Source organism: Sus scrofa, chromosome X (assembly GCF_000003025.6).
Source record: "Sus scrofa isolate TJ Tabasco breed Duroc chromosome X, Sscrofa11.1, whole genome shotgun sequence".
Taxonomy (NCBI): domain Eukaryota; kingdom Metazoa; phylum Chordata; class Mammalia; order Artiodactyla; family Suidae; genus Sus; species Sus scrofa.
Window position 1 is genome coordinate 83,730,521 of NC_010461.5, and position 12,210 is coordinate 83,742,730.

Here is a 12,210-nt window from a genome sequence, read left to right on the forward strand (position 1 = left end):
AACCCAGAGTGCACCCCTATCAGTGACGCTAGATAGAAGAATCTGAAACCGGAAAACAAAGGGAGGTGGGTTTCCCGGGTAGCAGGACTGGTCATGTGCCCAGGGTACCATGGGAACCAAGAGCAGGAAAGGCAAGCAGGGACAGGCTTCCGTGATAGGAAGCAAGAGGCTGAAATGCTCTGTGAGGGGACTGCGGGCTCATACCCTTCTTTGAAGGTTCAAAGCGTCTCAGGAGCCCCTCAAGAGCTTGCAGTTAATCTTCTCAAGTCCCTTTCCTCACCCATAGGCAAGGAACTGTCTAGGGTTACCATCCTCTCCCCTCTAGGGGAAAATAAAACATTTAAATAACCGTTTAGAGAGGTTACCTGGTAGCCTAGCAGTTAAGGATTCAGCATTGTTGCTGCCGTGGCTCAGGTTCTAGGCTGGGAATTTCTGCATGCCACAGGTTCGGTAAATAAATAAATAACCATTTACCAAAAAATAGGAGCATTTTTGTTTGCTTCACTTCAGGTTCATTTAGCCTTTGAAAAAAAGAACCAATGGCATTACAGAAATCCAGAATTATGTTTTGAGGGTTGTTTTCTTTTTTTCTTTTGTTTAAGTGAATCCTTCACACAATGTGGAGACAAATAGGCTATTAAACTTCCATTTTACAAATATGGAAACCTAGCATCATTTTAAAAGGCGAGTCATAGAGGCTTTGTGGTGAACTGGCAAGACCATAAGTCTCAGAGGGAGCCTAGGTATTGGTTTGGTAATTCCAACTGTGTTCCTGGCTTGTTCTTCATTAGAATCCAATTGTGAGCCTTGGAGATCATCTAGAACATGAGGGTGTTGGAATAGATGGCTCTAAGGGCCCTCGTGTTACTCACTGTTTACTCCTAGTTTACTTTTTCACTTGAATATACTACAGTGATTTGAGGACCCCTGGATTGGCCCATTTCCAAATTGGGGGAGGGGATGTATTTTTTTTAAAAAAAGATGTCTTTGCCCTGCACTATTCCATCCTGCTTCTTTATCTTGATGATTTTTTTAACCCATTAACTTTTTTTCATAAAACAAAAATGTGATTTGACTAAATTCTCATCCCAATTCTTACCTTGTTAGGGTCAATGGTGAAGTGTGGATATCTTGCACAAGGGTTATAGAGCAGAAGTCCAAGAATTTTCCAGTCTAAGGAAACTCCACCCTGCTTCTAGGTCCAAAAGAATGTGAGGGATATTTGGCAGTCAAGTTGCTGCTTTCTTGGCTGGATAGTGTATAATATTAATAAATGCTAAATCTGAATACCTTCCTCATCCTCTCCTATTATTTGCCTCAGTAAAGTCAACTATGAAACAATGCTGTTACACATAACTCAGAAAAAAATGGTTAAATACATTTTTCTTGATTTGAACATCAATTTTTACATTCATAAAGCATGGGTTTCACTATACCAGAAATTGACTTCTTTTTATTTTGTATTTTGAATATTCTTTTTTTTTTTTTGCCATACCTGTGATGTGGAAGTTCCCGAGCCAGGGATCAAACCCACAGAACAGCAGCGACCTAAGCCACTGGATCCTTAAACCACTGCACCACAAGGGAACACCTGATTTCTCTTTTTAAAAATCAGATTTCTACTTTGTTTCTAAGAAAAATTATCTGGAATGACATCGATTTTTTTCCTTACAAAAAATTGCATTGTTTAAAAGACTCTTCTCAGTTATGCTTGAAATTCTATTAGTTCTAAATTCATATAAATTAAACTGTCTTTTTCATGGCTGCACCTGCAGCATATGGAAGTTCCTGTGCCAGGAATTGAATCCAAGCCACATCTGCAACCTACACCACGGCCATAGCAATGCCAGATCCTTAACCCACAGCAGGAACTCCTTAAACTGTCTTTTAAAAAGTAGAATATATCTTATAAAAACAGTTTTAGGTTCACAACACAATTGAACAGGAAGTACATATGCCCCAGGCTCTAGTCATGTATAGCCTCCCTCACTATGAATATCCCCCATCAGAGTGGTACACTTATTACAACTGATGAGACACATCATTAGCACTCACAGTCCACAGTTTACATTAGGGTTCACTCTTGATGTGTACATTCTATGGTTTTGGACAAATGTATAATATGTACCCACCGTTATAATAGCATACAGTGTAGTTTTACAATCCTAAAAACCATCTGTGTTCCCCCTGTTCATACCCTCCTTTCACCTAGCCCTGGCAACCATTGATCTTTATTGTCTTCATAGTTTTACCTTTTCCAGAATGTCATATAGTCAGAGTTATCCAGTAAGTAGTTTTTTCAGATTAACTTCTTTCACTTAGTAATATGGATTTAAGTTCCCGCTATTTCTTTTCATGGCTTGATAGCTCATTACTTTTTAGATAGCTCATTACTTTTTAGCTCTGAATAATATGTCATTGTCCAGATAGACCACAGTTTATTTATCTTTTCACCTATTGAAGCATGTCATAGTTGCTTCCAAGTTTGGGCAATTGCGAATAAATCTGCTATAAACATCCGTGTGCATGTTTTTGTGTGGACGTTAATTTTTCAGCTCCTGTGGGTAAATATCAAGGGGTGTGATTACTGAATTGTATGGAATCGGTGGGTTTAGTTTTGAAAGAAACCGCCAAACTGTCTTCCAACGTAGCTGTGCTATTTCTATTCTTCTCTTAAAATGATTAATCTTTTCATAGATTTTCTATGCAATTGAAGATCTCTTACCTCCGTTTTATATACACTACATTTGTTTTAATTAGCATTCATTTGATTCAGTGAGGTTTCTTTTCTTTTCTTTTTTTTTGTGTGTTTTTTTTTTTTTTTTTTTTTTTTTTTTGGCCCTGCTTTTGGTATGTGGAAGTTCCCTGGCCAGGGATCAAACCCATGCCACAGCAGCAACCGAAGCTGCTGCAGTGACAATGCCATATCCTTAACCCACTGTGCCACAAGAGGACTCCCAGTGAGTTTTGTACATTAAAAAATGGAGTTCTGGGGGAGGGAGTAGGATGGAGTGGGGATCTGGGGTTAGTAGATGAAACTCTTGCATTTGGAATGGTTGGGCAATGAGATCCTGCTAAATAGCACAGGGAACTATATATCTAATCACTTGTGATGGAACATAATGGAGGACAATGTGAGAAAAAAATGTGTATATATATGTATGACTGGGTCACTTTGCTGCACAACAGAAATTGAAAGAACATTGTGAATCAATCATAATAAAAAAATTAAGAAAACAAGGAATTTTGAAATAAAAAATAATAAAAATTTTTAAAAATAAAAAGGGAGTTCCCTGGTGGTCTAGCAGTTATGGATCTTCATTGTCACTGCTGTGGTGTGGGTTCGGAACCCTGGGAACTTCCACATGCCATGGGCATGGCCAATAAAAAAGATCTATCTTTAGAGATCATAGGGTTTGGAGTATGGTTTATTTGGTAGCTGGCAGTATTCGTTAATGTCTTCTACCGCATCAAGGAGTCATTATGGTAGGAAATAGAATATTAGGAGAGAGGAAAAGATGGCGGAGGAGTAGGGGGTCACGCTCACCCTCTCCCACAAACACAACAAAAAAAGCACATCTACAGAATAAATGACTCGCACAGAACAGTAACCAATCGCTGGCAGAGGAACCTAAACTCCAATAACGGCAAGAAGTTCGTGACATTATTGGGCGGAACGGGAGAAAAGAGGAGTGAGAGAAGGTGAATCCGAGCGGGACGGGCGCTCCCGAAAGGGAACTGCGGAGGAGAAAGGGATCCCGCACCCTGGAAAGTCACCTACCGGGCGAAAGATCAAATGAACCGGAGGAATCCCCAGATGCAGAGAAGAGTGTAGCAGTAAGTCGGAGTACGGAAAAACGGATCAAGAACCCAACGGACCATCTGAACTACGGGCACAGTCACCAAAAATTGAGACGCCTGGGTGGGGGCTGGGCACTGAGACCTCGCCTCTGAAGGTTAGTCCCCGAGAGGGGGCCGGGGGATGCCTGGGTGGGGGCTGGGCACCGAGACCTCTCCTCCGAAGGTTAATCCCCGAGAAAGGGCCAGGGGACGCCTGGGTGAGGGCTGGGCACTGAGACCTCGGCTCCAGAGATTAGTCCCTGGGCTAGGGGGGCGGGGCAGAGCGGAAACTGCTTGGGAGGTCTAGAAACCATTTGACGGGGCAGAGACTGCCTGGGAGACTAGAAAAAAAGCTGTCACAGAGGAAGGGAGCAATACTCTAGGAGCGGGGAAGTGGAAAGCCACATCAGAGGGAACCTGGGAGAAGAGCCTGGTCTGTGCCCGTGCTAGGCCTGCTTGCCCTTTGGAGGAGCTACACTTCCGCAGAGCTGCACCAAACACCACCAGCCCCCGAGAAAAGGCCTGCAGCCCAGAAAAGCTAGAACAAGCTTAGCCAGGCTGTGAATAGATCGGCCTAATTCTCGGACGGTTTTTCTGAGTCGGGCTGCCCCGGGGAGGAGCCTCTTGGGTTTCCAACGGCCCTGCTACCCGCCCAAGCCCCCAGGGGATGCTCTAGTGGACCAGCTGCATAGGACTGCCAGCTCCAGGCAGGACCCCCTGCAGCCCAGAAAAGCTGCAACAAGCCTGGCCGAGTCAGACGGTTTTTCTGAGTTGGGCTGCCCTGGGGAGGAGCCTCTTGGGTCTCCAACGGCTCTGCTACCCACCCAAGCCCCCAGAGGGTACCCCACTCACGTGAAATAACTGCTCAGCACCACCAGCCCCCTAGAAGAGCCCCTGCAGCCCAGGAAAGCTGCAACAAGCTCGGCCAGACTGTGAAAAGATCCGCCTACATTCTCAGGCTGTCCTTCTGAGTTGGGCTGCGCTAGGGAAGAGCCTCTTAGGTTCTCAGTGACCCAGATAGCTACTCCAGCCCCCAGGGGGTGATGCACCCCCGAAGAGCAGCTGCCCAACACCGCCAACCCCCTGCAAGAACCCCACAGCCTAAAAATGCCAGAGCAAGCTCTGCATGACCAAGTGAAATCTGCTACCATTGTGGTGGGGACCTCCCAGTCCTTTCTGCCCTCACGAAGTCCTCCTTTGGGCTTTTCTGGAGTGTTGAACAACACTCCAGAAAAGCCACACTGCCTCAAAAAATATTGACCAACAACGCCAGCCCTCACGAAATATTCCACGGCAGTGACAAGGCAAACACTGCCCGATAACGGAGAGTACATCTCCCTCAGGAGAAAGAGAACAACAAGCAAGATGAAGAAGCTGAGAAACCACCCCCAGTCAAACCAACAGGAGAACTCACCTAAAACAGTCAGCAATGAAACAGATCTCTGCAGTCTGACAGACCTGGACTTCAAAAGAGAAATAGTGAAAATACTGAAGGAATGAAGAGAAGATATGAACAGTAATGCAGATACCCTCAGAAAGGAACTAGAAAATATAAGGAGGAGCCAAGAAAAACTAGAACATTCATTTGCAGAGATGCAAACTGAACTAGGGGCAGTAAAAACCAGAATGAATAATGCAGAAGAATGAATCAGTGATATGGAAGATAGAATAATGGAAATCACTCAATCCAGTCAACAGACAGAAAACCAAATCAAAAAACTGGAAAGCAATATAAGAGACCTATGGGATAATATAAAGCAGGCCAATCTATGCATAATAGGAATTCCAGAAGGAGTAGAAAAAGATAAGGGGATGGAAAATATATTTGAAGAAATTATCGATGGAAACTTCCCAAATCTAAAGGATACTGGATTCAAGATACAAGAAGCACAGAGCGCCGCAAACAAACTGAACCCAAACAGACCCACACCAAGACACATCATAATAAAAATGGCAAAAGTTAGTGATAAAGAGAGGATCCTAAAGGCAGCAAGAGAAAAACAGAATGTTACCTACAAGGGAACCCCCATAAGAATATCAGATGATTTCTCTACAGAAACACTACAGGCCAGGAGGGAATGGCAAGAGATATTTAAAGTGCTCAACTAGAACAAACAATCCAAACATTTATATGGAACAACAAAAGACCCAGAATCGCCAAAGCAATCCTGAGAAACAAAAACCAAGCAGGAGGCATAACTCTCCCAGACTTCAAGAAACACTACAAAGCCACAGTCATCAAAACAGTGTGGCACTGGTATCAAAACAGACAGACAGACAAATGGAACAGAATAGAGAATCCGGAAATAAACCCTGACACCTATGGTCAATTAATCTTTGACAAGGGAGGCAAGAACATAAAATGGGAAAAGGAAAGTCTATTCAGCCAGCATTGCTGGGAAACCTGGACAGCTGCATGCAAAGCAATGAAACTAGAACACACCCTCACACCATGCACCAAAATAAACTCCAAATGGCTGAAAGACTTAAATATACGACAGGACACCATCAAACTCCTAGAAGAAAACATAGGCAAAACACTCTCTGACATCAACATCATGAATATTTTCTCAGGGCAGTCTCCCAAAGCAATAGAAATTAGAGCAAAAATAAACCCATGGGACCTCATCAAACTGAAAAGCTTTTGCACAGCAAAGGAAACCCAAAAGAAAACAAAAAGACAACTTACAGAATGGGAGAAAACAGTTTCAAATGATGCAACCGACAAGGGCTTAATCTCTAGAATATATAAGCAACTTATACAACTCAACAGCAAAAAAAACCAATCAATCAATGGAAAAATGGGCAAAAGACCTGAATAGACATTTCTCCAAAGAAGATATACAGATGGCCAACAAATACATGAAAACATGCTCAACATTGCTGGTTATAAGAGAAATGCAAATCAAAACTACCATGAGATATCACCTCACACCAGTCAGAATGGCCATCATTAATAAATCCACAAATAACAAGTGCTGGAGGGGCTGTGGAGAAAAGGGAACCCTCCTGCACTGCTGGTGGGAATGTAAACTGGTACAGCCACTATGGAGAACAGTTTGGAGATACCTTAGAAATCTATACATAGAACTTCTATATGACCCTGCAATCCCACTCTTGGGCATCTATCCAGACAAAGCTCTACTTAAAAGAGACACATGCACCTGCATGTTCATTGCAGCACTATTCACAATAGCCAGGACATGGAAACAACCCAAATGTCCATCAACAGAGGATTGGATTAGGAAGAGGTGGTATATATACACAATGAAATACTACTCAGCCATAATAAAGAATGATGACATAATGCCATTTGCAGCAACATGGATGGAACTAGAGAATCTCATACTGAGTGAAATGAGCCAGAAAGACAAAGGCAAATACCATATGATATCACTTATAACTGGAATCTAATATCCAGCACAAATGAACATCTCCTCAGAAAAGAAAATCATGGACTTGGAGAAGAGACTTGTGGTTGCCTGATGGGAGTTGGAGGGAGTGGGAGGGATCAGGAGCTTGGGCTTATCAGACACAACTTAGAATAGATTTACAAGGAGATCCTGCTGAATATCATTGAGAACTTTGTCTAGATACTCATGTTGCAACAGAAGAAAGGGTGGGGGAAAAACTGTAATTGCAATGTATACATGTAAGGATAACCTGACCCCCTTGCTGTACAGTGGGAAAATAAAAAATAAAAAAAAAAGAAACTCTCCTAAGATGGGAACTAGAAAAAAAAAAAAAAGAAGAATATTAGTGGTCACTCGGCATCGGAGTGCATTACAGAAATTCCTAACTGATACTTGATCATTAATTTCATAGCTTTGATTTCCAAGCCTACTTCTTCTTATAAAGGTTCTTTCGTCTCTGATTAGCTCAGAACTATATTGGACTCTGAAGCTTTTCTGGATTAATCGAGATCCTTTTTCAAAACCAGTCTCATCCAGATCTACAAGTCTCTCAGAAGGGTAAGAGAAATAATATCCAGAGAAATTCGTTACTTTTCCAGTATTTCTCAAAATATTAGAACATTTACTAGGTTAATGATTGATTACCAATGATCTATATAGTCTGTGAGGACAGCAGCCTTATCTTTTTTTTTTTTTTTGTCTTTTTTTAGGGCCGCATCCATGGCATATGGGGGTTCCCAGGCTAGGGGTCGAATTGGAGCTGTACCCGCTGGCCTACACCACAGCTACAGCAATGCCAGATCCGAGTTGTGTCTGCTGCTATACCACAGCTCACAGCAATGCCAGATCCTTAACCCACTGAGCGAGTCTAGGGATCAAACCTACATCCTCATGGATGCTATTCAAATTCATTTCCACTGAACCACGACAGGAACTCCAGCAGCAGCCTTATCTTTGGTATGACACTAGGTGCATAGCTTTCAAATAGATACTTCTTGATTGAAACAACTTCAAAGTATATTCAGAATGTTCTATTTGTGTGATGGAGAGCATATATTTTTATTTAAATTAATAAATGAATTTGACACGTTAAAATAAATTAATAAATAAAATGAGGTTGTTTGTGTTCTTACTGTTGTGTTTTAATAGTTCTTTGTATATTTAAGATAACAGTCTTTTATCTGATATCCATTTCAAATAGTTTCTCCCATTCTGGGGCTTATCATTTCATTCTCCTGAATGGAAAGGTTTGATTTTAACAATGCCTAGCTTATCAGTTTCTTTCATGGATTATGCCTCTGGTTTCGCAAATAAAAATTCACTAACAAACCCAAGGTTATCTAAATTTTGTCCTATGTTCTCTAGTAGGAGTTTTATAGTTTTGCATATTATATTTAGGTCAGCGACCCATTTTGACTTAATTTTTATGAACTGTGTAAGATCAATGTCTGTATTTTTTTTTTTTTTGCATGTGGATGTCCAGTTATTCCAGTACCACTTATTGTGGAGGCTATCTTTTCTCCATTCTATTGCCTTTGCTCCTTTGTCAAAGATCAGTTGACTTTATTTATGTAGGTGTATATCTGGGCCCTCTCTTCTATTCCATTTGTCCAATATCTTGTCAACAACCACACTGTCTATATTATTGTAGTTTTATAGTATTGCTTGAAGTTGAGTGGTGTCAGTCTTCCAACTTTGTTCTTCTCCCCGAATATTTTGTTGGCTATTCTGGCCCCTTCACCTCTCCATGTAAGTGTTAGGATCATTTTGTCAGTATCTGCAAACTAACTTGATGGTATTTTGATTTGGATTGCATTGAATCTATAAACATGGGAAGAACTGACATCCTGACAATATTTATCCATGTATGTGAAATGTCTCTTCATCAACTTGCTTTTCCTTTGATTTCATTCATCAGAGTTTTGTGGTTTTACTCATATAGATATTACACCTAATTTGCTATATTTTTACCTAATTATTTCATATTTGGGGTACTAATATAGATGGTATTTTTTCCATTTCAGATTTGACTTTTCATTGGAATATATAGGAGAGCAATTTACTCTTACGTATTTGTATCCTGCAATGTTACTATCATCACTTGTCAATTCTAGGTGTTTAATTTCTTCAGATTTTGCACATAGACTATCCTGTCATCTGTGAACAAATGTCATCTATCTCTTGTCTTGTACATTAGCTAAGCTTTCAATACAATGATGAGAGTGCGCAGCCTTGTCTTATTCCTTATCTTAGAAGAAAAACTTTCATCTTTTCACTGTTGAATATGATGTTAGCTATGGGCTTGTCAAATACGGCCTTTATTATGTTGAGGTACATTCCCACTCTACCTAATTTTTTGAGAGTTTTTATCTTGAAAATGTTTGAAAATTTCAAATGCTTTTTCTGTATCTATTGAGATGATCATGTGATTTCTTTTCTTTTTTCTTTTTTTTTTTTTTAGCTTTTTAGGGCTGCACTCTGGGCACATGGAAGTTCCTGGGCTGGAGGTTGAATTGGAGCTGCAGCTGCCAGCATACATCACAGCCAGAGCAATGTGGGATCTGAGCCACGTCTGCAACCTACACTACAACTCACGGTAATGCCAGATCCTTAACCCACTGAGCAAGGCCAGGGATCAAACCGGCATCCTCATGGATCCTAGTAGGTATCATTAACTGCTGAGCCATGAAGGGAACTCCCGATCATGTGATTTTTATCCTTCATTTTGTTAGTGCGATATATCACATATTGATTTTTGTGTGTTGACCCATATTTAACTCCCTACACGCAGGGCTGTAAGATGGGCTCCATTGCTGGCTGGGTTCTTTGGCCAGAGTTTTTGGTCAAGTGGTACTATAGGCTACATTCAGTAGTTGGGTAGGGTTGTGATTTGCTTCTCTGCCCATAGAAGGGGCTCCACAGCCCATATAGCTCATTGGCTGAGGATCCAAATGAGGCAGAACTTCCCAATAAGCTCCCTGGCCAGTCATGGCCACCAGTTCAGCTCTGCAGATGGGCAGAGTCACTGGCTAGGATGTCTGCTCAGGCATCACTGTAAGCAGGAATGCAGTCTGCCTAGATCTGTGCACTGGTTGCTAAAAGCCCTGCTCCCCTCTCCATCTCTATCTGTCCCCAGTGATCCCTGTGAGGTGAGACGCACCTGAGCTTCTTGGGAAACATCCTGCAACACTGGAGAACCTAGATGTCCACCTTTTACTCTTTTTCCCAGTGGAGAAAATATAAGCCCAGCAGGTCCCTCTTGGTGTGGTGCTTTACCAGCCTAAAGGAGGGGTGATGGGATCACAATGTAGTTTCTCTTCTAGCCCTTCTAATGTACAGTCCTTCTTGGTCTCTGTTGTCCAAGTGAGGCTTCAGCCTCATCCCTGGGTTCTGGAATTTTCACAATGGTGTCTCATCTATGGATAATTGCTAGTGGGTCTTCTTATGGGGGGGAATGAAGCCAGGAATGACATATATTGCAATCTTGATGATGTCATCCCTCCAGCTCTTTGCAATTAATAAATTGATTCAGACCCTAAATCTCAATGCTTATAGTGGACTTACTGGGAAAAAAATTCTCCCTCTTTTACAGGCAAGCGAATCTAGTGACTAAAAGAGTATCTCCATATTATGTATTTAAGAAAGACAGGGTAAAACTATTCCAGGTGGGCAATATTTTTCTCATCTTACATTTATACAAGTATTCACTTAGCAGCTACAAATCTCATCTCCTGCCATGTACCTCTCATCTGCTCCCACTAGGTTTAGCACTCACACTGCCCAGGGTCAAATGAGTACATTAATGAACAGAATGCTTACCAGGTGCAACTGAACAATGGGAGTTATTGTCCAACCCCAGCTAATCTGATGATGATCATGCTTCGAACATCTGAACATTTGAAAGGGCTTTAGGCCTTTTGAAATGGGCCTAATCTTGTGCTGGTTTAGTGCACAAATGTTAACTAAGGTTCAAAAGGTCTGAGAAGTGTCATAAGGGTAAGAACTTGGAAGTATGGGAGCAGGCACACAACAGCTGTCTTCAAATATTGGAACAGGGATTACCTATGCTGTGAGAGTCTCCAGCATACAGTCCTAGGACTATTGGAGAGAAGCTACTGGGAGGCAGATTTGGGCACAGTATAAGCAGCAGGTCAAAGCAAGGAGCTAAATAACTCAATTGGGCAATTGTTTCAAGCAAGAGGTTAACTTAGGTCTTACTGGCCAACATGGTTACTTCCAAGTCTCAAATCCTCTGGCTATACTAAGACCTGTGTCACCTCGCCTGAAGTGACACAGCCTCGCACCTACTCTTTTGCTTGTGGAGCAAGCACCTCGCACCTACTCTTTTGTTTGTGGAGGTTTATGTTCTTGCAAAGAACACAGCCTCCACTTCCTGTGGCTAGTAAACCATTAGAAAGGGGTGGTGAGTTGATACTTGATGTTTCAAATACATCTGACCAAAATAATCCTTTTGTTGTAGAAAAAGCTACATACAGGTGTACCTCATTGAATGTACTGTGTTTTTTGGTTGGTTTGTTTGTATTTCTTACAAATCGAAGGTTTGTGACAACCCTGTGTTGAGTAAGTCTATCAGCTTCATTTTTCCAACAGCATTTGCTCTTTGTGTCTCTGTGTCACATTTTGGTAATTCTTGCAATATATTTTTTTTTTTGTCTTTTTAGGGCCGCACCCATGGCATATGAAGGTTCCCAGGTTAGGGGTCGATTTGGAGCTGCAGCTGCTAGCCTACACCACAGCCACAGCCATAGCCACTCAGTATCTGAACTGCATCTGCGACCTACAACAAGGCTCATGTCAATGCCAGATCCTTAACCCACTGAGCGAGGCCAGGGATTGAACCTGCATCCTCAAGGATACTAGTCAGGTTCTTTAACCGCTGAGCCATGACGGGAACTCCAATTCTTGCAATATTTCAAACCCTCCATCAGCAAAAAGA